The sequence below is a fragment of the Saccostrea echinata genome, unplaced genomic scaffold (genome assembly GCF_033153115.1).
Source record: "Saccostrea echinata isolate AGI-Se365-2 ecotype Australia unplaced genomic scaffold, CSIRO_AGI_Sech_v1 ptg000036l, whole genome shotgun sequence".
Classification (NCBI taxonomy): Eukaryota; Metazoa; Mollusca; class Bivalvia; order Ostreida; family Ostreidae; genus Saccostrea; species Saccostrea echinata.
This window is the reverse complement of record NW_026889785.1, coordinates 10844699-10872430: the sequence shown is the minus strand read 5'-3', so window position 1 is coordinate 10872430 and position 27732 is coordinate 10844699. Positions and strand designations below refer to the sequence as shown.

The window sequence follows — 27732 nt, the reverse complement described above, 5'->3', positions numbered from 1 at the left end:
CATTCTCAGGTGGTGTAGACTCAAGTTTGTTCTAACCATGGCCTGGGGTAGGGTGGAGCCACAATGGGTACTAAAAGTTTTACACAGGAATATATAACAGAAAAAAATCAGATGATGAAGAACAGCGGGATAATATTGACTCAGGGGAATGCTTTGGCCCAATGGGACTCTTGTTACATGTGTGTTTGTAATGTAAAGAGCAGTTGACTTTGTCCATTGCCTAAAACATGAAACAAAAGACTTGTGCTCCTCGAAAGGAGAGAAGCATACATACATAGACTTGCTATTGTATGGTTGATAGATTGTGCTCTTCTTGATCAATAGCTTAACTAATACTATACACAAATGGTTTACTTCATATAGGGAAATGATGGTGAATGTTTGTTTGTTCATTTGCTGTTTAATGTCTCTCTCGAGAATTTTTCACTCATATGGAGATTCCACCACTTGCAAGTGGAGAGCTGCAGATTTTGACCTATACTCGGCGCTTAGGGCCATTGAGCATTGAGGGATCTTTTTCATGCCAGCACCTACTGCGACACGGGACCTCGGTTTATACGGTCACATCCGAAGGACCATTCTCCACATCCAACAGTGGGATTCGAACCCACGACGTAAGAATCAACTCCTCATTCCACAACATTAGATCAGACCCTCTACCAGTGCGCCACGCGGGCGACTGATATTCAATGAAAAATCTGATTAATTAATCACACAAATTTTCAGAATAAGTCAACAAATAGTTTTATTGAAATGTACATGAGGCAAACATCACAAATATGCTTAGGATAACGTATTCCATACATAAATCCATATGACACCCTCCCCCCAAAAAAACCCATTAGAGTCACTTGCTACAAACAGAATGAATCCTCCTCCTCCCTCCCCCCCCCCCATTCAAACAAAATCTGGTCCAAGTATTCTAGCATTCAGAATTGATATCTGCAGTACTTATAATCTAGTCAAAATATTTTTATCAATCCAATATTGGTTGTAGCAAGTTTCCTAATGAAATCTTCTAAATACTGTACATGAGATGATGCTTAATAGATACCAGTAAACAAATCATTGCATAGTGGTCTTAAGTGAGCAATAATACATTTTTCATTATAAGGAAATTTAAGATTTTCATATGAAATTATCCAAGACGTGAAAGAATAAACCCAGTATATTGGCCATACTGGTCGGGGTACTTGTCCCTTATTGTCCAAACACAACAACTGGGGATATCGCGACGTACTCCAATGCCCAGTCTGCCATGCTGCCACAGGATAAACTGTCTATACCCAGCATGTCTTTTTCCTTTATTATAGTCCGCATCCTGTGGTAATGCAAGTACATCCTGACGATACATTTGTGCAATGTGAAGAACAATTTCATCAAGGATCAATGATCTGAAATCCTGTAAATACAAAGAAAGTTCCCATTCATTCATTGTATTTATATTTTAGGCATGGAAGGCATAATATGCATGTATAATTAAATATTTAGGACTATTTACAGGAAGTTATGTCAAGCACTAATTTGCTGGTCTTCCACAACACACCCTCTCTGCCTGTGTTGGCATGTCTCTGTGTTTCAGACATGAGCACCAACTTGGTGACTCCCCACTTGGGTCTGGGTGAAAACCTCATCGAGGTAGGCTCTGAATACAATTATTTGAAAGAAAATATATATTACAGAAAAGATAAGCACAAAAAAAAATTTCATTTGTGATTTTTTTTTAAACAAATTATCGTCTCAATCAAATTTACTAGGAGGCTGGGATGTTGCTCTCCTGTTTTCAACAGTAGCTCCTTCCTTTCATCATTACTCATTTCTTCAATTCTGTCCTATATATGCAATATAAAGTTTTATTAAAAATCTTGTTTGATTGTTGCTTTATGTAAACATACCAACTAAAATATGTTAGGAGTAATTAAACTGTTTAAAAATTTAAGTCTCTAAACATTTCCTTAATACTTTAAGCTTGCACCCACCTGAAGATTCCTTGCCCTTTCTGTAAGAGCAGCAGCAGCTATATCTCCTGTGCTGTTCTCGCCTTTGTCGCCCTCGGCCAACTCTCCCTCGTCCAGTTCCTCTTGGTGCTGTTCTTCCCCATCCCCTCCTAGATCTCACTCCTCGTACATGAACTGGGCTTGAATGGGAGATACTGGAATCACTCTCCCAAACTCGCTGCCTTTTTGGTCACAACCCTGACCGTCTTGGATTCTCTGGACTAGTATCTCTGCTAGAACTTTTCTAAAATGATATTTTTTGTCAAAGCATGAATATTACGGCCTGTACATTTTAGTATATATTTTGAGCTGAAATGACTTATTCATTTATATCAAATACTTAACACTTTCTTAATTTCCTTGGAAGAAGCACCCCATTTCAAATGGTTATACTTATTTGTAGGCCTGTATGGTACCGTTATAGACATTTCTACCATATATATACAGTTCGACATAAAACTCATTTTGTAATTATATCTGTTAGATAATATAAATATTTCGAAATATTGGAGTGTTGTCTTATACATTTTCGCTTCATTTGGAGTAAAAGAAATCCATCAGCTCAATGCATTTTCATCAGTGAAAAACTTCCCATGGCGGGCCCCTCAAACGAAAATGACAACACCTCCATATTCATCGAATGCATCATTATTTACGGCTGTATTTACCAAAGCTTCATAATAAGAGTCATGAGAAATATTTTGACGGAAAATCATCATTTCTATTGCTTCAGAAAAATGGTTTAAAACGACTACATAATTGTAAACAAACTTGCTAACTTACGTCTTCCTCCATGATGATTCTCGCGATACTTTTCCCGCGCACATGCGCAGATCCAGCACAAACGTCAATCCTTCATAAATATGCATTAGAATATCTTCTTCTTTTCCAGACCAGAACTTTGGTAATACCGAATAATATTTCGTCGAATTTGCAAGAAAGCTTTATTTTTGATAGATTATCATACCTCAGAAATTTGGGTTTGTTTTTCAGTTGCACAAAAATACTGTTTAATACGGCATATACATCTTTAAGAAATATTAAATATAAATAGAATGAAGAAGTATGAGATATTATTACTTATTAAAAACATTTTTTATTGAAAAAATTATTTTATATATATATTAAAGAAAAAGGACATGAAAATTGTGTTTTATTTAAAAGTTACGATTTTTTTTTAATTGAACTAAAAGTTTTCATTTGCATCCTTAACGATAAAATACTGCATATATAATTTTAGTTACTGAATTGACGAGTGGTAAATATAGTGCATTAAATAGAGCAAAACTAAATATGTAATATAGAGTAAACTGGTTTGAAAAAAGACTACGTACAATGCTGTCATTTTTAATTTCTACACCGTACTGTGGTGTTACAGCAGCTTCAATGATTTTCACACACTTCCCCTCCTTAAGTTTTAAACTCGTGTCTTTCTTGAAATTCGAAATACTCGTTTTTTCCCCTTCCACTATGGCCTGGGAACAATACTTAAAAGTTTTTCCCGAGGCCGAATAGCGGGAGGCGGTTATCGTTCTTGGCTTTGGGTTCTCCAGGATGTACGCTTTTATGTTCTGAAAGTAAAGTTAAATATCCTTAAATGGATTTAAACTTACAGGTATGTAAAACCATGAAAAAAAAAAGAAACAAAATACACCCCCACATAGAGGTAATAAGTGAACAAGTCATTATTGCAATGCTCCTTAACCATCCCCTCCTATTAGCTTATCTGAGCCATAAACCTAGATCAAAAAAGCTATTTCATTTTAAACACCACAGAAAGTTAAAAAATTCCTAATAATTTAGAAATCTATTATTCGCACCATTTACAAACAAAATAGGTCAAAAAATATATACCAATCCAGGCATCCATTTTTCTGTTTGTATCATCTGTCCTTAAAATATTTGCTGAGCTTTGAAAAAAAAAGTCATACCAAATTTGGTATATATGTATTATAATAGAGTATATCATAATTATTTCAAATACTAAAAGTGTGTATATATATATATATTATCAAACTAAACATTCCATAGTAATACAGCTTCTCTATTGTTTATACCATGTGTGGTAAATATCAAAGGATCAAAAGTTAATATGAAGGTCACCACGAGTGCATGCCGAACAAGGTGTACAGTGTATCCACAAGGACTATTAAGTAAATATCAATCAAGTTCTAGCACCAAATGATGTACCTCAATGCACTTGATTGACAGGGGTACACAGACCAGGTATTTTTGAAGGCGATGCTTAAAATCTCTGCCTTCAATGAAAAAATTTGAACAATGGTTCGAGCCCATAAGAGAAATTCCAAAACTTCCGAATGAACTGAAAAAAAGAAGAAGAAAGGATTGAAAAAAAAACTGAAACCATGAACAGTGGTCTTAAGTAGTTTCTTTTTTTTTTTGTTATATACTTAAAAAATCTATCGTAAATATTTGCTCCAACTTCAGCCATTAGACCTGCTCTTCTTTAGTTTTTTCCAGATGTATACACTGAGTAAATAGAACAATTTGTTTAATGTTATTTGTGAAAATGTATTCAACTAATGTTTTTTTTTTATTCATTACATGAGTTACTTAATCACCTTTTCATCATTTTATCTAAGTTAAAATTCAAATACCAGTGTTGTGAAGGTTGTTCTCTAAAATAATTGAATTAAATTTTGGGAAGGGGTGGAAATCTAACTAGTGAGTAATCCAATTAATTTTTTCCACAAATTTGATAACATATTTTCCTTGTTATGGTTGTGCTTTTACTTTTCAATTGTTTTGATAATTTCTGTTTGTATTTTCGGTTTTACATTTTATATACTGTTGAAAATATATATGCTAAACCGGTGTGCATTTTTCTATATTTTTTTTTTTTACATTAATTGTTGCAAACTACTTTTTAGGGCTTTTGGATTATTACCTGCAAACTTGCCGCAAACTTCATTTGCATGGTAAAATCATTGCTGCAAGCTTGCAGCTAATATGCCGCAAACTTGCGTCAATGAATCTTTCTTATAGAGAGTTTTTTTTTATACTTGCGGTAAGTTTGCAGCAATGTTTGCTGCAAACTTGCGGAAAGTATTAGCAGCAGGCTTGTTTTTTTTTGTTTTGTTTGTTTTTTTTTTAAGAAGGGAACACGTCAAATACATGCAAAAACTGAAGGAGAAAAAAATTAATTTAACTCATCATTTAAAATATGATAACGATCTATTAAATTTATTTCTTTCAACAATCATTGTAATAATACAGGTATGAGCTTAAATGTATATAAACTTAAGCCTTTGTCTGGAAACGAACCCCCTTAAATTTTCATTTAAAGGGAAATAATTCCAAAGCGGGAGGGGACCTTTTAAATGTATGACAACATTCTGATAGAGTTTGGTAACGTCTATAAATTCTGAAAATTTGAGCAAAATCCGTTGAGAAATGAGCGAGATATGAGGTCTCAAAGTTGGCGTCTAGAAAGGAGAAGAAAAGAAAAAGACAATAATAATCTTAACCATCAGAATCAGTAGCAGGTCTTCCGTTGTGACAGAAGACCTTAATTACGCTAGGCTCGTGATATTTAGACACAACCGTATATTAATCGTCCCTCTTATCACCCCCTGCTAACCCCATAATGACCATTAACTATGTATTGACTCCTGATCGTAAGGATCTTATAATGTGCTCCTGATCATCAGGAGCAGATCTTAAGTATATATAGCGCAACAGACATGTAGCTAGTTGCTCATTTTCATAGTTACTTACTTGTTAGCACTTGGATTATAAACTTCGCTTATGTTTTGGATTTACATGTATATGTGATTGTGTTTACTTGGATTTTATACTGTGAATTATTTTTCCTGAATGTTTCTATTTGCGATGTGTTGTGTAAATAAACTGTAAACTAGAAATTCGGTGTCTACTTCAAAATGTGAGGAACAAGGATTAACTAAATTCATTCATGCAAACTGAAATAATGACAGATGTAAGACCGCTCGGTGCGGCGCTACACATGTACATTCGCCAACTAAATATTTATGTAAACATTGAGAATTGTTTATTTATTTGTAAAAATATTTATTTTTGATCTATTGATTTAAAAAATATCTTAACCATAATTAACAGTCAACATAATTAATCCTTAAATATCTATTTGACGAAGAACACAATATTGTACGACTTACTGTATTGCTTATTTCCAAGCTATAATTAGTTCGTTCTGCTTTCAATTATATAAATTGCGCTTCATTTCTTTTATTTGGATTGAAAAAAAAAAAAACAGACAAGCGAAATGCTTGTATAACAAATAACATTCCAATAAAAACTTACAAAACGAAATTTACACGTTTCTTAAAGCACGATCACGCACGACCAAAACCGCAAACGATCGAGTCTGATACACGCACGATCTGTCACGTTACACGAACGATTCTACACGGTTAGTTTGTCAACAATAACGTGGCAGCCACTTTAGCATTAAAAAGTTTAAAGAAGTATGGTGTTAACAACATTGACTGAGAAACTCATCAATTTATTTCATTAATGTACAACTCGAAATTTATTTTGGTGTGTAGTAACGAAGAGGGTTTCATGTCCCCGCAAGCCAGATAAATAATCTATTAAATGTATGGCCGTGCTAGATTATACCTTAGCTTTGCGCGGGAGCAGTGATTCTCTTACATACCACATTCGTATCACTATATGTGCTTATGACAGAGAAGAACAACATAAGTCAGGTTTAAGTTTCAGTATTTTATATAACAAAAATGATTTGGATGGGTAAAGATGATAACAAAAAATGTTAACAAGATGCAGTAACAAAAATGAAGGAAAAATATGAATAATGTACACAAAATTGAGAAGAGAAACTCTCAGAAAGGAAAAATTGTATTATATGAAATATTTATATAGAAATATTCTCAAATTATGAATACTTTATCAAAAAGCACCAAAATAAATTGGAAAATGTAAATATTTTCCAGATATAAATTGTAATAAATAATTTCTTGGTTCTCCTAAAGTCAAGTTTTAGTGGGAAAATGTTCCAAAAATATCTAAATAATTTTTTAGAAGAAAGATAATTCAAAAATATTTATTTCAAATAAGAAATTTAATTAATTTCAAAAAATTAACCTTTTAAGAAAGAAATTCCGAAAGAGTCAGTGACTCAGTTATCAAAAATACACTGTAAAGTGAAAGTAGCAGAAAAAGAGTCAGGTGCTGAAACAGTAACTGTACGGAGTGTTCTGCCGGACAACTCCAATGAGAAAAAGGACAAGTACTTTATTGAACAATAGAAAATCAATGAGTCGATCAGTTTATATCACATAGAACTATTGGATTCACATAACGCCAATTAGCCAATCAGAGCGGACTTTACAAGGTACGTGAATACACAATACAGGAAGTTATATAGATTGTTTACAAATGGAGAACCAGCAACATGTGTTTGACTTCGCGTTGTGTTTAAAGTTAAATATGTTAAAATAGCACCAAAATAATGAGGTAAAAACTCTTAACAAGATGAAAAGGTAAGCATTTTGGCTGGAAACAAAACCAGTTTTCCTGCAGGTGAATATAAAGGTAAACTTCAGTGTGAAGAACCCATTGATCATATTTGGGATATTTTTGTAATTTCGTTAGTTTTTAACGAAATTAATAAAGATAAGAATAATAATGCATAATGTTTTTGTAATTGGATACGGCGGTTATTTCACGAGTGAGAGAGGATTTATTTTTTTATATTTTCAAGAGAGCATTGAATTTTCTGTTTATTACATTTCCCCCGGTTCTTTTTGCCCATATTAGCCTTCTCTCTGTTGAAATCATTCAAAACAATATTGCGAGCTGAATATAGGTCCATAAGAACGATATACAAAAAGATCAAACCAACAGATCTGAACAAATAAGCAACTTAAATATAGCATCATTTAAGTAATTTCATTGATAACATGTTGAATGTACAATAATTTTCTCTTTTTTAAATTAATGAAAATATACCTATGAATACTTCGGGACGAATTACTCTCGAAAAAAAAAATGAAGCGGGGTTTTGAAAGTAGCATGTTTAGATGCTTTATTCAACTGTTGAATGAAGATAGGACTTTTTTTTAAATCGCTGTCGCTGTCTAAAGCTTCGATTCGTTTATTTGTTTTTGATAGGAGGATTGTCGTTTGCGCCATGGTGGTGGACTGACATGCACGATGTGTCGGCCATGTGCTCGTTGTTACCGTACGGAATGTAAAAGATAACTTGTCGCGAAAAACTGTTTCGATACAGCATTGATCTCATATCCGAATCAATGTGGGATACTGACATTTGAGATCGTTTGATTTTTGGTCTGGGTAATGATCTAAGGCGCCGAATAATGTTCGTTGTTAATAGGCAATGTTGTGGGTTTATCAGCTGATGTTAGAATAGTCAAGATTTTCCTGTTTTGATCGTTGTGTATTTTGCTGTAGATGTTGATGCTGTTTATATTTTTTGTCCCCGACATTTGGGTAATCTTGTTGGCTGGAACTTCGGCATCTGATAGCCTATGTTTCCTTTACTACCTAAATAGAATATCATATTTGTTTTTTTCCTCATTAGTTGTAAGAAATTTTTCAGCATCATAATAAACCTCAGTAAAGCGCTTGCTTTGGGAAACTCTATCTCCAGCTGGAGAAAGCTTAACAGAAAAATCTCCAATTATGTTATGACCGATCCCTGATTTCCTCGTCCAAATCTTTTACGAATGCAACCGTCACGGTAGCTCAGTTGGTAGAGAGCTCGCTCAGTTTTCAGGAGGTCATGAGCTCGAATCTCGGCCGCGACTGGCCTAAGTCGTTAAAAATATGAACCAACTGTTCTTAAGCCATGCACTCGGCACTTTGAAGTGAAAGTTCCGGTCCTTCGGATGAGACCTAACAACCGAGGCCCCATGTGGCGGCAGGCGTTGGCACGATAAAGATCAAGTAAAGGTCAAAATTTGAAGCCCTTCACCGGTATATGTTGACTTCTCTATATAAATGAACAATTTTCGAATGGGACGTAAAACAACATACAATCAATCAATCTATTTATGAATGCATTCAAGTCGTTGCCTCTGTCCATTTCATTCCCTGTCATGCCTTTTATATCCAACTCATTAAAAGTTTTGTCAATATAGTCATTTTGTTTTATTTTCATATAATATTGTTGAAACAGATGATAAAAAAGAGATGAGTTAATGATAGAAATTACAGAAAGGGAACAAGGGACTTAACCCTCTAGTACCCAAATGCATTTAATACATCAGTAAAATTCTTATAATATATTAGAGTTACTTCATATCAATTAAAAATATTTCTGCACTTTTTTGTCATTTTCTCTCCAAAGTAGGGGAAAAACTGTTGTAGCATATATGCTACACCGAGAAGCCAATACATATGTTGCAAATATGATACATGAAAATTGTTTACTTGAAATGATTTATTATTCTTCAAAAGTAAAACAAAATGATACAATGAAACATAATGTTAATATGTTTAATATGTAAGGGATTTCATTGACCTGACATGTAAAAGTAGGCAAAAAGTCCAAAGGTTGTTAAAATTGTAAGAAATAATCATGAATATAATAATGCAGTAAAAAAGTTTAGAAGAAATAGCATTTTGACTAGATTTGTTTGGCATTTAAAAGTGAAAATTCACGAAGCAATTTCTCTCTTTGTTAACACAAAGACTTGCATCACATTTGAGTCATTTCACAAATGAGAACCCATCACAACCACTTAGTTTGCGCCGATGCCGTTTTGGTGGGACTTCGTTTGTCAAACCGGCGTACGCTTAATGCGCCGCTTGACCTATGGTAACCCGGCTTGTTGCTTCATTTGACCGGGGAAGGTTCGCCGGCGTACGCCGATCTGAAATGACCGGCGAGGAATTCGCCGGTCTTAGAAATATGGCGGGAAGATAAAACAACTTATAAAATGCGGACACTTTTTGCCAATTTGGTATATTCTTTAATTGTTTGCATTTCTTGAACAAATGTCCATTCATATATTTAAAATCCGTTCTTATTTTCTAAACATAATTTTTTATGAGGTCCATGATTCTTTTAAACATTAAATTTCTCATTATCCAACCCTTTTTCGCTAAGACATAACGTAAGAAGTGATAGGTCTTAATTAATTGATTGTTAAGGTCTTCCGTTTCCAACGGAAGACCTTCTACTGATTGTGATGATTAAGATTATTCTTTTTTTTTTCCTAGACGCCAACTTTGACGCTTCATATCTTCCTCATTTTTAAACAGATTTTGTTCAAATTTTCAGAGCTTTTAGACTTTACAAAACACTGTCAGAATACCATAATACAATTCGGAAATTACCTTCTGTTCACGAGTTATTCCCCTTTGATTGAATTTTGCATGCCTCCGATTTCCAGACAAAGGCTCAGAAATGGTTATAATTGGAGCACAAAACCCTTTGAAATTGAAAAGAGGAAGCATTGAAGTTGTGCACATCGGGTTTTGTTTTTTGATTTTTGTATTAAAAATGGCGCTAGAGAGGGGTCAAAAGTTAGAACGCAGAAAACAGCAAAAAATTTGACATATTTTCCTTTATATCTTGAAAACTAGAAATATTTTGTTAAGACTTGTAGAACAAAAGTTGTGCATAATTGCAAGGGCTTTCATTTTATACTATTTAAAAGGGGCTGGCCCCTATGATTAGGGATCTTGGGCCCTTAAAACTTTTTGCTTTATAACTCAAAAACGGTAAATATTTCGATCTGGATCTTGGGAACAAAATTGTTCTTTTACACCTTTTTGATCTAATGAAAATGTTGTTTTGTTCGAGTATACCATTGGTATTGCGTAATACGTATTAGAAAGCTGGCCAGGTAAACAGGTAACGTTTTTCATTCGGCAAGGAAATCAGACCTCTTCATGTGTATAACTTAAACTGACTTGCTATCAATAATATACCCTGCGGTATTTAATGTTAATTTTCTTTTTAATAAGGTTTAAAACGTGGTTTATGGTTCACTATTAAATTATTTATTACAACTAGTCTTTCTTTTCTTCTTTTTTAAATTAGATTAATAGTGTTCAAAAGCGGAGAATATTAAATCTATCTTTCTACGTTTATTATTACAACAAACTGTAAGTGATTTTAAACTGTATGCATTGAATAATTCACGATCATTAGCTGTATGCATATTACGGTCTCCATGTTCAGCTCGATGTTTAGTTATGTAACCCAACGCGCGAATCCCACGCCTTTGATCGAGGTCACCAGTGTACTAGCCACCTGTGGCCATAAACAAAGCTAGTATTTGTGATCGCGTATAATGTCAATTTTGTACAAAGAGCTATTAATTAATGGAAAGTTATGTTTTTAATTATATCGAATCAGTAAGATTACTTTACCGATCTTTTATAATCTTAATTCCAAACACTGGTGCATAAAAATCATTTTGAATTTTAATCGCTGTTTTTGTCTGTTCACGCAACAATACATTTACATCGAAATATTTCGAAAAAGCTGCCGTAATTAAAGTTGTTAGTTAACATCTTACTGATCTCAAGAAAACGTTATTTTGTTTGAGTCTTGTGTTCTAAATGAGCTAGAAGCATAACACATATACAGGTAAGCGTTTTCATTCAGCAAGTAAACAAGAGCTCTTCATGCGTGTAATTAAAATAAATAATAAACCTAGCTACATTAGATGCTAATATTCTTTAGAATCGGGTTCTTGAAGTGTTCTGAGCTTTATTTCTAAATTATTTACTGACAACTTTCCCTTTTATTTCGTTTGTTTTCAAATTTGGATAAACCAGTCTACTTAACAGGGAAAAAAGATAACCTTTTCTTCTTATCATATAAAAACAAACAATAAAGTTAGAAAATAAAACAAAACTTTAAACATAGACCATTCACAGCCATTCAGTACCCGCCTTTTACATTCACCTTGTGTGTTTACAATTATGTAACCCCTCCCTGATAGCGCGTGGCAAAGGAGGTCACCGGGGATCAATCGGCGTGTGATCCAGCGACCTTAGGTCATACACAATACAAACCATAGAATGGCCTTTCCAAATACATTTTGTAAACTAAGTGATGAGTGGATAAATATGTTGAATCTTTCAGATTATTTTATGATATCTTTGATTAAGTCGCTAGTACATTTCGATTTATATTTTATTCGCTGAATTACAAGAAAGTTGCATATTAATTTTATTTTTATAAACATTGTATTTCTCGATATCGAGATAATTGCGCTTTGTGAAAAATTACTTTAAAATCATTCAGAATCTTTCATATTTTTTCGTCTTACTGTTTATCACTCGCTCGTTTTAATCAACTAGTCTTAACTGACTTCAAATTCAATGCATTTCGAATGCCGAAAAGACCACTTTGTTTGCGTATTAAAGAAACAGTTTATTTATCTCTCTAATGTTATTATTTAACGAGTTGCTATTTCTTTCATGAACATTAAACAGCATGTATATAATTATCACGATAATTGTACGTAGAGGTCACATTTTTAATTGTCAGGAAAATCGAAAATAAAATTAACTACTTTTGAGTTTGTATTATTTTCTTCCTAACTTACAATATTATTGCATACAAAATACTAGGTCGGACGCAAGTAACCTAAATATTTCATTTGTATTTGAAAATTCTATCGAGCGTCGAATGAATTTTACCCGTTAAAAAGTGTACAAAAAAAACCTTCCTAAGCAGTTTTCTTTGGGAATCAATTGGCTTAGATAGTCTACTCCTACATGTGTTGACAAAACTCACGCAATGAGAAGCCATACATTTCAAACTTGTGACCTCTTGGTCAGTGCATGTGAAGATTACGCACGACAATTAGTGTCTGGAAAACGAAGTATGTTTTATAAATGATTTGACAGGTTAAGATTTGTTCTCATTCCAAATTAAATACAAGTTTACACAATCCCGTTATTTCTTTGTTATTTTATACCGTCAGTTATATTAGAGATTGTTTTAAAAACGTGTTGTTTAGGAAGATTAACCTTATGCATTTGTTTTATTTCATCTAATAAACTGAATTTTCCCATGATACGAATTACTGGTACATGCATGTAAGTACGCGTAAATGCGGTCTTATTTGTTTATGTGGAAGAGCGCCCAAAATAAATACACTTCGAACTCTGGAATTTCCCTATTTTACTGTTTAAATCATAGGTCCGCTCAGCTGACGAGTTGTTTTAATAACGGTTATAAATTATATTCAAAAAAGTCCTGGCCAGCGATCGTTACGCTTGGTTACATTGCAATTAAACAGGTATATACTAATAAGATATTAAGATACTATCGGTATATATATTTTCACCTAATATGTTTTCATTGAGTGTTTTCATAAAAATAAATTGCTGGAGAATATCATGTTCTCCCTGATCATATCGATAGCGCGTAGAAACAGCGGTATATGAACACACGCTTTTGTGTACAAAGCAAACGTGTAAATCAAAAGGATGGGGAAAAACGATGAAATAAAAACATTTCTCTATCAACTGAAATTATTGTCTTTAGACAGATAAAAATAAATGAATATTCGCCTGAGAACATGTGAAAATTATACCCAAATACAATGTAACGAACGATTTTCGGTTTAATCCGAGTACACAATAACAATGTTGTGTACATGTACATGCAGAATACCGCTTTTTTATCCTTCGCCCATGTGTTCCTCCTTAACGGAAAAAATTATCAGTAAATTATATTATACCGAACGAGGTTGAAAAATGACGAACTTTATTTATTAAAATTAACCGCAATTATCAGACTCTTCTCATATCACTGTAAAAATGCCCTAAAAACTAAACCCGTCTGGTTTGACTTTGTCAACGCGTTTTAGATCGGGTTCGAGATTTTTATTAAATATCTGGAGTATTTTCGCTTATTCTGCAAGTCTTTATAACAAGATTAGCTTTTAAAAAAAAAGCTGAGAGTCAGCCACTGGAATACAGAAAGTTTCTTTCTTGGTTTGTGATGGTATATGATTTGTTTTATCCATCATGTTGTGTTCATTAAAAGTCATTGTCGTCTAAGTTAAAATTCGCCCAGTCGTTTTCTTATTTGTAACATGATTCTGTACATAATAAATAATAAAGCATAGAATAAATTTTAGTTAAACTACATCGTGATCATTATGATGAACTCCAATTAATTTCTCTTGGGCGCGGACATCAGATAAAGTTCGTCTCAGAAATGAACAAAGCCACTATGATCCCAATCATTGAACGTGTAAGAATGTATACAATTTCATTTTTACTGTTAAATTTTATAAATGATATAGATTATGATGCTGAAAAGGAAGGTAGACCTTGGGTTAGATTGTGTTAATTATTATTAGATAAAAGTTTTTAATCGTGCAGGTTCGAGGCAATGCATGATAGGGGAAGGGGGAGGGTGCATACTGTATGTATATTTAATTCAATTTCTAAATTTAAGCATCCATTTTAGTGTTATTAGGAAAGAAAAGAATTGCTTCCAAAATAAAGTAATATACTGGAGATTCAAAATATTTTATACACACAGTACGTATACCCTAAAATGATACTGGATTCCATCTCGCTCACTCTCTCTAATTGGGGGGGGGGGGGGGCTGTCTTTAAATCCGCGCAGTTTCTCTCAACTATCGCAGTTCTACTGTGGTCAGTTTCTCACCTGTGGGCGCGTTCACGTGCACAAGCGGCACTTACATGTACATGTCTATCATCGTGTAAATTATAAGAATTTACACATCTTAAGTGATATTCTGACGTTTTCATAACTTTCATCATTAAAGTAAAGAGATTCTTTTTTTTCACTGTCTTGGGACCTTTGTGCAAGTGGATTATTGTGTGAATTCCGATTATTGTGTGAATTCCGACCCGTACCTGTCTTATGCAAGGTATTGATCGAGGGAGTCTTGCATCAGGCATTCAGAGGAATACACACAAATCCTTGAACTTGCAACGGCGATTGAGGGTATATATCAAGTGTTAAATGTGCTCTGCGTATAAACTTTTCATCTTCTATAAGAAGCACTGAAATATTTTCATAGTATCATATTTCCCACTTAGAACAATCTCTTCTTTAATTTTTCGTCGAGAACGACGAAGAACAATGCAGTCTATAAATAGATCGAGGTCGCGTCTTTGTTTAGAGGTGTTTGTAGAGAATCACGCCCTTTGGTCAGCTCTGTTGGTTGGAGCAAATAGCACGAGTTTCTTTAGAACAGGTCGTGTACATCTTTTTCCCAGAATTCCAAATTATGCAAGCGTACTTGCAGTTTTATCCCACCGTAACTAGTCAGCCCGCGGGCTGACTAATGAAAAAAAAAACACTGCCAGATTTAGAGGAGGTTCAAGGCCTGCAAGCCCCCTTTTTGTATCCAAATATACACAAGATTTAATAAATCATTTTTTATGTGGCTTTGGGCCCCTACCCCGACCCAAAACTGGTCGGGCCCCCTTTTCTAGATTCCTTTATCCGCCACTGAAAAAAAGAATGTGTTGTTCTCTTGGATGTCGATATCTGAATTATATTTTAATTAAACATCCTGTCTAATATATCATGGGCGCCCATAATAGGACGATTATTTGTTTTTTAAAATAAAGTGGTTCTTACAAATGTTAAAAAAAAACAACTTACAAACGGCTAAGTAATTATTTAATTCATCTAGAACAAAAGTTAGTTTAGTTATTTGCTTACATAATCTAACTTTTATAAATTAACACGAAAGTCGTGCGATCGTATACAAATACTCAGAAGCAATCTTCATATTTAATGAACGTATAGGTGAATAAATTACCTCTCATCGCTATACGTATACCCCCATCCCCGAAATAAATAGAATGTTTTCCTTCGCAGCCGGTTATGTAAGTACAAGCGAGGATGGAGCTTTACAGAAGCAGGTGATGAATTCCGAGAGAAAGGCACTGCCTATTTTATATACATGTACATTCCTAGGGACCTGGTTTTCTGAACCGATGTCACTGTTATTCAAAGACCTAGCTAGAAATTCTCTCTCTCTCTTTGAAATGCAGGCCCGTCGATCGTAAAAAAATGACAAAATAATTTCAATTTTTATTATTTACATTTGCAAATATTTTTCTTAGGTGAACCTATTGAAGAGAAAATATGTTCAATTCTGTACAAACTTATTAGGGGGTCAGAGGTCATGGCGTGACCGTATCACACAGCGAGATGATATCTTGTCTACATATTTCTGTCCCGGTGACACTGGTTTCGGAACTTCTAAGCCGTTAAAGCGATGAAAAAGATAAAATTATTGAAACATATATATATTTTTTTCGTTCAACAAATGATCATTAGTTCTTTCTTCGGTGTGAAGAATGTTTTTAATTAGCCTAAAATCACGCTTACCTTTTTAACCCGAAATTCCTTTGAAGGTATGTAAACTGAAGACGATATCACCGCTTTTGACTTCATATAAAGAACTCATACAATAATAGTAAGATCATTCTCAGTAGCGATCATTGTTTGTTTTTTTGTTTTTTTTTTATTATGAATAGATATTTCCTGAACTGGACTGCTGAACAGCAATATAAGTATTCAAATGTTGGAGCGAGGCGAACTCTCAAGGCCAAACAGCTTCTAGGTCACTTCGCGTCACAACATAGCATGAATACGGCGGGCCATTCGTGTAATAAATGCAGTTCTTTTCAGAAAATTCGTCTCAAATGTAAATAAAAGTAATAAACAACAATGTTAAAAAGTTCTCTGGGAAATGAACGTGATCAAATCCTGTGAAGCCCTAAGGGCTTCTCAGATTTGATCAGGTACCAACCAAGTTCATTTCCCAGAGAACTTTTTAACATTGTTGTTTATTTCTTAAATAAGTATCTCATCTCCCAAGCCCAAAGGCCCAAAGTAAGCTTTTCTGTTCATAATTCTTCAGCTTTGTTTGCTTTCTTGGCGTATATAAGCGTTATCGTCGTTGTCGTTCTAAAGTTATTTGTAAAATTTTCTCATTTTTATCTTATCAAGAACCACTGGGCCATAACAACGAAAATTAACATAGAATATTTTTGGTAAAGTTTTGTTCAAATGAAGGGTCACATCCTCTTTTAACGGAAACATGTAGTAAAATTAGATGGGGTCCAGGCGCGGATCAAGGATTTTTTTTTTCCACGGGGGGGGGGGGATCCCAATAAAAAAATATTTCAACCCAGAAATTTCTTGACGAGCCAAAAAAAAAAAGAAATTCTTTTCACAAACGTGAAAAACCTATTTCGTGTGTGTGTTTGTGTGCGTGCGTGTGTGTGTGTGTGTGGGGGGGGGGGGGGGGTTCGTTGACTTTTAAAGCTTCATACCTAAGACTTTTCATACCATTTTAACACAGATCCGCGTTATCGAGGAAGGGTCTGCGTTTTCTAGGGGGGGGGGGGGATGGTTACTTTTACTTGCTTTAGTATATACATTTAACTGCCCCCAACCCCCTCTAGATCCGCGCATGGGGTCATTTAAAAATAATATTCTCAAGAACCCCTGGACTAGAATGAGAAAATTTCCAACATAGCATACATTCATTTTATTTTTCAAATCTTGATTCCAGGGAGAAGGTTTGGGCCGGAAAGAGTGTTCATAATTTAACATAGGAATTTATATATCCCCCCAAACGAAGTGTGTTGGTTTGGGGTGGGGGTGTTTTGAGTCTTGGAATCACACTGTCCGTCTGCCTAGCTGTCCGTCTGTACGTGATAGTTTGCCCAGGATATAACTTTGTTATGAAGAAACTGGAAGGTCATACTTGGTACAAAGATTACTAATGATCCGAGGGTGTGTCATGGTTTTGATCCAACATCATTCCGGCAAGTTCAAGGTCACTTAAAAAAAATAGCAAAGTTTTGTCCGACTCATTTATCTGTAATAGAGAGTCACCGGAAGCTCACTGGATACAGGAATTGCTTATGACAAAAAGGGTTTGCCACGACCTTCATTCAAGGACATTCCTGTAAGTTCAAGATCACTGACAGAAAAGTGTATGATTACTGTATGTGCTATAATTTTGGAAGCTCATACTAGGAACAAAGATTGCTTATGATCCACCGGTTTGAGATAACATAGTACTAGATTGGCAGAAGAAGTGGCAAAACTCGTGCCTGGATTATAAATTTATAAGGGGTGGGAGGAACACAGGAAACTTTTTCTCAGATTGCTCGAGATGGGTTTGTCCTGACCTTGAATAGAGGTTTTTCCCGCAAGTTCAAGGTCACTGGCAGATAAATATTAATTTTTTTTCCATGCTATAACTTTGTAATATAAAATCACTGGAAGCTATTACTTGATACAGAGATTGCTTATGATCCAAGGATGTGTTTTGACCTTGATCCAAGGTCTTTCTGGTAAGTTCAAGGTCACTGACAGAAAAGTGCAATATTCTTTTTCAGGAATATCTTGGTCATTGAGTATCACTGGAAGCTCATAATTAGTTCAAAGGTTGTTTTTGACCTTAAAATAGGTCATTTAGGCAAGTTCAAGGTCACTGATATAATAAGTGTAAAATTCAAAAAGGTCTAGTCGCCCACGTGGAGCAGTGGTAAGAGTGTCTCCTCTAGAGTCGTAGATTAAGGAGTTGATCCTTATGTCGCAGGTTCGAATCCCACTATGGGACGCAGAGACCGATCCTTCAGATGAGACCATATAAACTGAAGTCCCGCCTGGCAGTAGGTGCTGGCACGAAAAAGATCCTTCACTGTTCAATGGCCATGAGTGCCGAGTATAGGTCAAAATTTGCAGATCTCCATCGACAAATATGGTGGCGTCTCCACATGATTGAAAAATTCTCGAGAGGGACGTTAAACAACATACACACAAACAAACAAACAAAAAGGTCTTTAATTTTGTAATAGAAAAAATTGCATGCATTTGCATTTCACTGAAAAGATGATAAATATATCATCCAAAGTGTGTAATGGCCTTGACTTAAATTCGATGTCACTTAGAATATGATGTTTTGGATGAATAGTCTGAAAGAATACGTGACTGTGATTTTTTTTTATCGATGACATACAGATGGTGTTTGCTCTTAACCAGCTGCAGAATGTGTCCTGGCTTGACGCACGATTATTTGGACAAGTTCAAGTTCACTGACAGGGGAATTTTACATTCTTTTACTGTCTTTCTACTGTTGAAACATTGGAAGTTGATGCCCCTTACAGGATTGTTTATAACCTTAAAATGTTGCATGACCTTGACTCAAGGTCGCTATGTTCTGTCCGGAGCTCCGACGGAAGACCTATTCGTTGCATTGCAACGAGCTCGGCTCTAGTTATATAGTATAATTATTTTTTGTTTTCGCCGGTTTACTTCATTTGCCAGTTAGCCGTTTGACGCCGAACATGTGACCGGCGCAATTCGGCGTACGCCGATCTGTGACAAATGAAGTGGGCCTTTTGTCTATCTGGTTGGCCAATAACTGACTTGATCGTTGCGTATTATTTCAGCAGGCCTTTTGACTGTATGTTTTGGAAGAGATGGGGGAGAAACGCAGGGCCGTCCTATCTTAAGTTTTGTGCTCGATTAGTCCGGTTGCAATTTCGTCAATGAACTCGCATAATTTTGATGGTTTCTGTTGTAATAGGTGACAGTGTCTTTTGTACCACAGCCAAATGTTTACTGCAGAAATCATAATTGTGTGCCAAAAGATGTACATATACCATCTTCTGTTTGTACAGAGATGTCAAGGAATCCATGAAGTCAACTCCTCCCATGAACTGATTGTAGGTCTCTATGATTGATGTTTATATGCGTCTTTGTTGTTTTGTCCCATCCTCTAACTTACCCAACAGGTTATGCTCCTACATAAGATGACACAATGTCAACATTTTTATTGTCAAACCATCTGACATGTATAATTTCAGAATTTTGGTTGACTTTGTAATCACATGAACCATGACCCTCCTTTTTAACTCCTTCTCCGTCTTCAGTACACAACCTTTCAATCTATTGGATCTAACAGTTCCAACAAAGTATATTGATCTTTCCTTCAATGCATTGATCAATGGCAAAGATGTGAAAAAGTTGTCAGCAAATATTTTGTAATTTTTGCATCTGGCAGAGTCGGACGTAAACGGTGTTCTACCATATTGCTGATACAGTCAAGTGATTTTATTTAAATTTCTTCCAAATGTTATACCTTTGAAATCTGAGTTACTTTGAGGCACGCACAACACAGTTTTTGCTTTCAACGACTACTAAAGTAAGGTTGAAATCGAAACCACTAAACAAATTAGAAATAAACAAGTTAAAACACTTATTGAAGAATTTTATGCAGAGCGAAATATGAAATGAGTTACAAGGCAGTTTCCGGCGGAGTAATGTATCGATTTTAATGCATATTCCTCCATCAATCACATCTGAGGTTTGAATAAAGCGAAGCGGAGTCAGCCAGTGATTGCCGATTGCACAGAAATATATAAAAGTAGTTCCAGTTGATGCCCTCTCATACTCTCACAGAAAATCATTTCATATCCTTTCACACTGTGAGAGGATATCGCTTCTATCCAATGGAATTATTACACTATTTCACCATTAAAAGTGTACTAAGATACGTATTTAAGTCCCCACAAACCTGTAAAATTCAAGCAATGCACGAAAATTGGCGCTTGCGAATTTTAATGGTTCCACGGTATTTTGTAGCATATATTTAAAGATAAATTCAATCAAAAAACTGTCTTAAACAATATAACATTGGCTATATATATTGACTACATCCAGTAACATGCAAATATCGGTCCCATATAATTAACCTAAGAACGACAAAACATATCATCGGACCTGGTATACCAAATACTTACGTAAAGTATGACTAAAAAATCTATACAAATTTGGGAACAATGTCATCATGAAAGTTATATTTACCATAGCAAAATTAAAATAAAACTGAAAAATCTTGCCACATGTCATTCTCGACCACTTTCTAAAGTGTAATCTGCATTAGAAAAGAAAGATGCATGTAAATACAATCACATGTCATCCCAGAGCACCCAAGATAAAGAGAAACATTATTTACCCCACCTTTGATGATTTTTCGATGAAACCCTTGCTTCCGATTGGTTGAAGTCTGTCACGTGAAGGGGGTGTATTACTTATACCTAGTCGCTTGAAAATCAGTACATGGTTGAGTTATCGTTCTTTTGTAACACTTCAAACAACTCGAAAATCAGTACATGGTTGAGTTATCGTTCTTTTGTAACACTTCAAACAACTCGAGTTCACGAGGTTTGCGGGTGTCTGTTGATAAGTAAAAAGTTAATCAACGTAAGTAACGAGATGGAACCTTTTTCTCACTTTACTAAAAGTCTTCGAAACTGTCAGTACGTTATGAAACACTCGCAAAACAACATTACGTAACACAACGTGACGTCATAATAGGCATTGTATGAGTGATGAAACATATAGAAAAACAATTTTACAAACCACAGACCATAAACATTTCATCGGTGGGGTAAATTCGTTACATAGTTTTGTAGTGACAGGGTACGGGATGATACCTGGTTAGTAAATTTCGCCTCGCCAGGTATGAAATTTACTAACCAGGTATCATCCCGTACCCTGTCACTTCAAAACTATGTAACTAATAATACCATGTTCTATATTCAAATTTGTAATGCTTCAGTAAAATACATCTTCTCAATAAAAAGGTTTTGTGATATCATCCTTCTACACACAATTACAGAGTTAAGACACAAAGCTTTGAAATAGTAAGAATGGAGTAATCAAGTCCAGGTAATTTTTAAACCATTGGAAATTTAATCCCCCTCTCCAAAACCAAAATGAGTTGGTATAAACATCTTTTTAAAAAATACCAAATGTAAATTATATATTTGAATAATCCGAAGAAATATCTCTAAATACAGTAAAGGAACATAACGTGATACACAAATGCTTATGTCATACTCCTTGTCTGAAGTTGTTTTAAATTCAAATTTACTTTGACATTGATCCAACTGTAGTGATTTTAACTTGCAGTGTGCAAGAAAGAGAAAGTTTTTTGCAAGGTTTCTGTTACATTATGTTGGGTATAGCCCCCCAAAAATTACTAATTTAGGTTTCTGCTGAAACAGTGTATGTAGGAAAGTCTTCTCCAACAGATAAGAGCAGATAGACACTTACGTCATTCTGTTCAAATCCAATAGTGGATTCTTGTGCAGTTGAAGTTGTTGTTCATTTTCCTAATTAAGAGAGATGGAGAATGTTCTTTATATCTTATTTTGATGGTCAATAATAGGATTATAGCTTTTGGTACAACAGATTATGGATTTTAATTTTTAAAGATTTTTCATTGTTATGATAAGAGCAATTTAAGAAGCTTCTTAATCACTTTCTCTTAAAGGCCTAAATTAAAAATATGCAAATTTCAAAAACCTTGTGTTTGAAAGTTTGCATGATTCAGTTACCTAAATTAGATTCTGTCATTTCCTTTAATAGTTTTAATCATTTCTTTCTCGAATAAAGCAGATATTTTTTCACAACTTAAAAAAATTGTTTTTATATCGTATATTTAAATATATTTATCTTTATCCTTAAATTTAAAAATTATTGTGGTGAAAAGAAACGGCTTAAGATTTTTACAGGACTGCTCTCAATTCTTTTGATGGGTATAGTCTCTGCTGGTGGAGGGTAGGTGATTAACTATATCCCTAATAATTTTTGAAGTGCCGTCACTGTGATAAATGGTTTTCTTTGTCATTTTGAGAATGGCAGTTTTGTTACTGTCGTTGAGGATAGATTTGAACTATTTCTCACTAATTGACAGAAAATTTCATATGCGGACAAAATAACGATTACATGCAATTAACAGAAAAAGGTTGTTTAGGCCAAAATAAAAAATACCTTTGTTTCCCCTAACGCGACCGACCAACTTAAATCGTGCCGACTGAAAAGTTTTTTTTTAATAAGATTATTTAATATTTTCCTTATTGTTTATTAACTTTACAAAATACAATTTTTTTTTTATCAGAACGGCGGCTTTTGCTTTACTCTTATTTGGCGCCCACAACATGTGGCCACAGAGGGTTAGTTCGTGTTATTAAAACAAGGTGACGTATCCATTTTATTATATATCTTTAACTTATTAGAACCCTACATTCTTGAGACATTTCGTGAATGAAATGTACCATGACTAAGGAGTGTTAAGATGGTATTTAAATAATGTGTCTTCTAAAATAAACGTACGTAGTAAGCATGGCAAAGCCTGCCCCATGAGCAGAAGAGGAGCCCACTTTATGTATACTTATCAATAAATTTCACTGCATTTCATTTGTTTCGATCTAATAAACAGTTCATGTATGATCCTATTTTTATTATAAAGGACCATAGGAGTTGTAAATATGTCTTTAAATAATTATTTCATCTTGATCAATATAATCCAGATGTCGTTTCTTCATTCCTTTTATCTATGGGGTATTAACTTCGTGACTATAACATTAGATATATGGAACTTTAATCATTTTAGATATGGGATGGTTGAATTAAATATTGTTTATACATGTACACTCTTTCCAAATAGTGTTGAAATCCTTTAAGATTGGCTTATGGTACGTCTTCCTGAGACGTATAGTGTATTTTTCTTTAGTAAGGCCCTTGAAAATAGGTTGCTTCTTTGCTTTAAAAATACCTTTAAAAATTGTTGGGCCGGTGGAGGGCTCCTAATTTTGACTTTTACTCGGCACTTAAGGCCATTGATCATTAAGCATCAGTAAGGGATCTTTTTAGTACCAACATTGGACCTACGTTTTTTACGGTCGCATTCGACTGACCAGTTTGTAAATACAAGTTTTGTAAATACACACAATGTATTCGATTTCAATAAATCGCCTGAGATATTTCACAAGTTCAGATGAATAATATCTGTGAATTATATTACATGTTTCTTCATTTGTATGATATTCGGTTTAAAAATCGGTTTCTTTTGTTCTTTCTTATTTATAAAGATATTATTCAATTTTTCGTAATGTATTTTCATAGCCGTTGTCAGAAGAAAAATAATTAACCTACCTACCTACCCAACTTGAGATTTTAGGGTCGGGTTAGGGGAAACAAATATATTTTTAATTATGGCCTTACATACCATTCAATATCAGACTCGTTTCTCTGTTTACACCTGCTTGAATTAGCCATTGATAAACTTCATCAATTGAGGATTTGTCTGTCAAAGCCATACCGAAAGTAGGAAAGACATTGTCTTTGGGAAATTTTCATATTATACATACATGAATTTAGTGATAAAGTACGATATGAAAAAAATGACTCAAAGATGAGATTAATGATAAATTAAAATAATTAAATATTAATAATTCAGCATTTAAAAAAATGTGATTTACTACCTTAAGTTACTGAAATAAAAATATAATTCCAAGGGGCAGCCAGTATAATTTGCTTTAAGAATAATTAAACTGAGAATTCATTATTATAATAAACGTAAATAGTAAACATACTTGTATTTTCTTTTAATGAGGTCACAAAATTTACTGTGTCCTGAAGCAAAGAAGACACATCCTGTTGATCCAAATTTCTGAGTTCTTTATAAGTCTGGACTAAATTCCCTGCAAGATAACTCTCTCCTCATCTGAATAGTCAACTACATGTATATTTGTATTTTCTTGATCTAATTGTGGAATGATGTTATTTCTCCGTGCTCTTGGAACTTGTATTATTAACCACAAGTAAGGACATTGCTTCGAATTTTTTAAATGTGTGAAAAGTCTTGAAACATGTGTCACTTGTCTGCTGGGATCCACTAAATTTGCACTGAGGTAATTTATGTTCAAGTGGATCACCATTAATGTTAGATTTGGCATCCTTCCTGAATAAAGTCGAAATCTTCGGTCATAAACCTCTTTTTTTATAACAGACCATAGAATCGTATGAAGCTCAGATGCATTAACACCGGTGGCTGGAAAATGGTACACAGGAAATCGGAATCCAGTTAACCCAATGAAAACAATGAGTAATACGTGTGTTGCAAGCTTGGCTTGCATTATTTTTTAAAACGTTGGCATGCATATTTTCCTCCCCTGTGTCAACACATCTTTTACCTTTTCCTGCAGAGAAATTTAACGCACTAAAATATGGACGTTTGTCTTCCGTTTTACTTGCCAACTGTTGATTGCATTTGTAATATTAGAGAATCGTTTGTTTGCATGTTGTTTAACGTCCCTCTCGAGAATTTTCCACTCATATGGAGACGCCACCACTTGCCGGTGGAGAGCTTCAAATTTTGTCCTATACTCGGCACTTACGGCCACTGAGCAGTGAGGGATCTTTTTCGTGGAAGCACCTACTGCGACACGGGGCCTCGGTTTATACGGTCTCATCCGAAGGACCGGTCTCCACGTCCCACAGTTGGATTCGAACCCGCGACGTTAGGATCAACTCCTTACTCCGCGACTCTACAGCAGACGCTCTAACCACTGCGCCACGCGGGCGACTAGAGAATCGTAAAAGAAACTCACTTTTTATTGTCGAATTTCCTCACGCATTTCCTTCTCAGCCAGCAATCGTTATGTAAGGCCTAGGTATTTTTTAATTTCAGCTTTCTCCCTACTTGAGATTTCTAATGCCTCTTTTATTCTGCATTCTTCAACTTGAGTTCATCATTGATTTTCTTTTCTCTAGCTGCTGTCTCCTGCAATGGAAATTGTAAAATCGTGATTTCTACATTTGTGTTTAACATAGGTTTTCTTTCTTTAGTGCCTCTTATTTTTCATGCTTTATCTATAAAAACTTTAACATTTTTTTTTTACATTTATTTCCGAAATGAAAGAATTATTTTCAGAGCAGATCATTAATTCACACATGGATTTTCTTTATAACCTTTAATGCCTCAATAAGTTGGTTGTAATTCATAGCCTCTTCTTCCTCTGCTTCCAATGCCTCGGCAATTGTCTGAAAATATTTTGTAGGTAAACCAAATGTGTAAATGGTATGTTTCATAACTTTCTATCCAGTACTTCTTTACATTCATGAAAAAAATCTAGAAAGAAATCTTGTTTAATCAAATTTCATATGTAAATAATTAATTTGATTACCTTTACTTCAGATCTTATTACAGATGTTCCTGGTTGACATTCAGAAGTTTTTTTTGCTTCATTGCTGTTTACAATGAAAAAATATATATGATTCTTTATTGACACAATTAACAACAATATAAAATTTATTTTTAAAAGTTAAAAAATTCAAAATATGAGGAATTTCAAATTAAAATTGATTCGTTCACAAAACGCATTTTGATTGGCTAATTGACTGATGTTTGAAGCAGTGAAATGAGTGTGAACGCGAACGAAGGCTCTTGATTGTGACGCCATAACAGAACGACGCAAAAACACAACCCTTCATGATGTATTTCATCTGACAAAACGCAACAAAATAAGACGTTAACATCAAACAAAACCCATAAATTGCATTAGAATGGGAATACTTATCTTCTCTTTTTTTTTTATTTGCGACCGTTAATGCTGATTTAACGGTCACAAACATCCGTTTTAGCGGCTCCGCTGACGGGTCGCCGGTAAGACTCATGTTGAGACTGTTAAATCAGCATTAACGGGCGCAAATAACAATTGAGAACATAGTTATTCCTTAATTTGAGCAAATTCTCCGACGATACCTCATTCAATGGTTTCAACAGTCTCCCACTGATTTTATCTTCCTTAACCTCCTTTTTCAGTTTCTTTTTAAATTCAAGAAATTGGACCCAAACTTCAGTGGAAAGTTGGGCTAAGTTCATCTCAACTCGTTATCTGTTGTTGAGAGTTTTCCTCTATTAAAAGAATACTGATCTTTCAAAGAATTATTTATGAACATATTAAATAACCCTCTAGCACATTACTGTTTGTTGATTGATTGTATGTTCATTTACGTCCCGGTCAAAAGTTAATAACATATAATAAGCAGTGAACTCACTGAATATAAATAATGAACCGCGCGCCCTATTCAATCGTCGCAAACGACACAGTAATTTTTGACATAAATAAGTAATTAAATATTTATTAATGAATATTCATGGACGGGCTTAATTGTCAGTATGGCACACATGACACACGATTTATTCAAATCAATAAATACCTGACACCAACCACCCTAAGCTTTCATATTTACCCTTGAATAAATTTAAAGATACATAAACAAAGCTACGTTACCTAAGATCTGCAATAATAAACCTCCAATTCTTGAAATCAATGTTCATATTCCTAAATCTTTTAGATTATTAGATTATGACAGTTATAAGAGGGGGCTGGTCTTCTAAAATTCCCTCTATCATGCGATCTTGGTGATTTATCTTTCTGATGTGAGTTCCTATGTTGCTGTGTGTCTCTTATACTCCTCAAAATATCATCAGTCTGCACTTGCAGTTCATGTTGGATGTTCCTCATCGCAGCCAGGTTAAGGACGTCCATAGGAAATACGCTTACAATATTCAGGAAAATTAAGCTAAAATAAAAAAAAATGTGTTTTTCCTGTGCCGACCAAGCTTTAAGCAATTGTTGGGTAGGAAAAAGAATTATTTTTTCCTTCTTTTACTTCAATTCATATTCTTATTCAAATTTAAAATAAAAGCTGTATGTTCTTAGTTATTGAAACTTTTGCTTCAAGAAATAAATGTACAACAAGATGTGTTTGAGAAACACTGATGCCCACGTATGGCAACTTCTAGCAAAGGTTAAACTTTCTCAAATGCAAATCAAATATGTTAATAGTAAGATCTTGTCTCAAGGAATAAACCGATGAAATATGAAAGCCCTAGCAGCAACC

General features: G+C 34.4%; 1 pseudogene; it reads right to left on the bottom strand.

Moving 5' to 3' along the window:
- Window positions 1-1138: 1138 nt before the first annotated feature.
- LOC133200020 (uncharacterized) lies at window positions 1139-26707 on the bottom strand (annotated as a pseudogene).
- Window positions 26708-27732: the final 1025 nt, after the last annotated feature.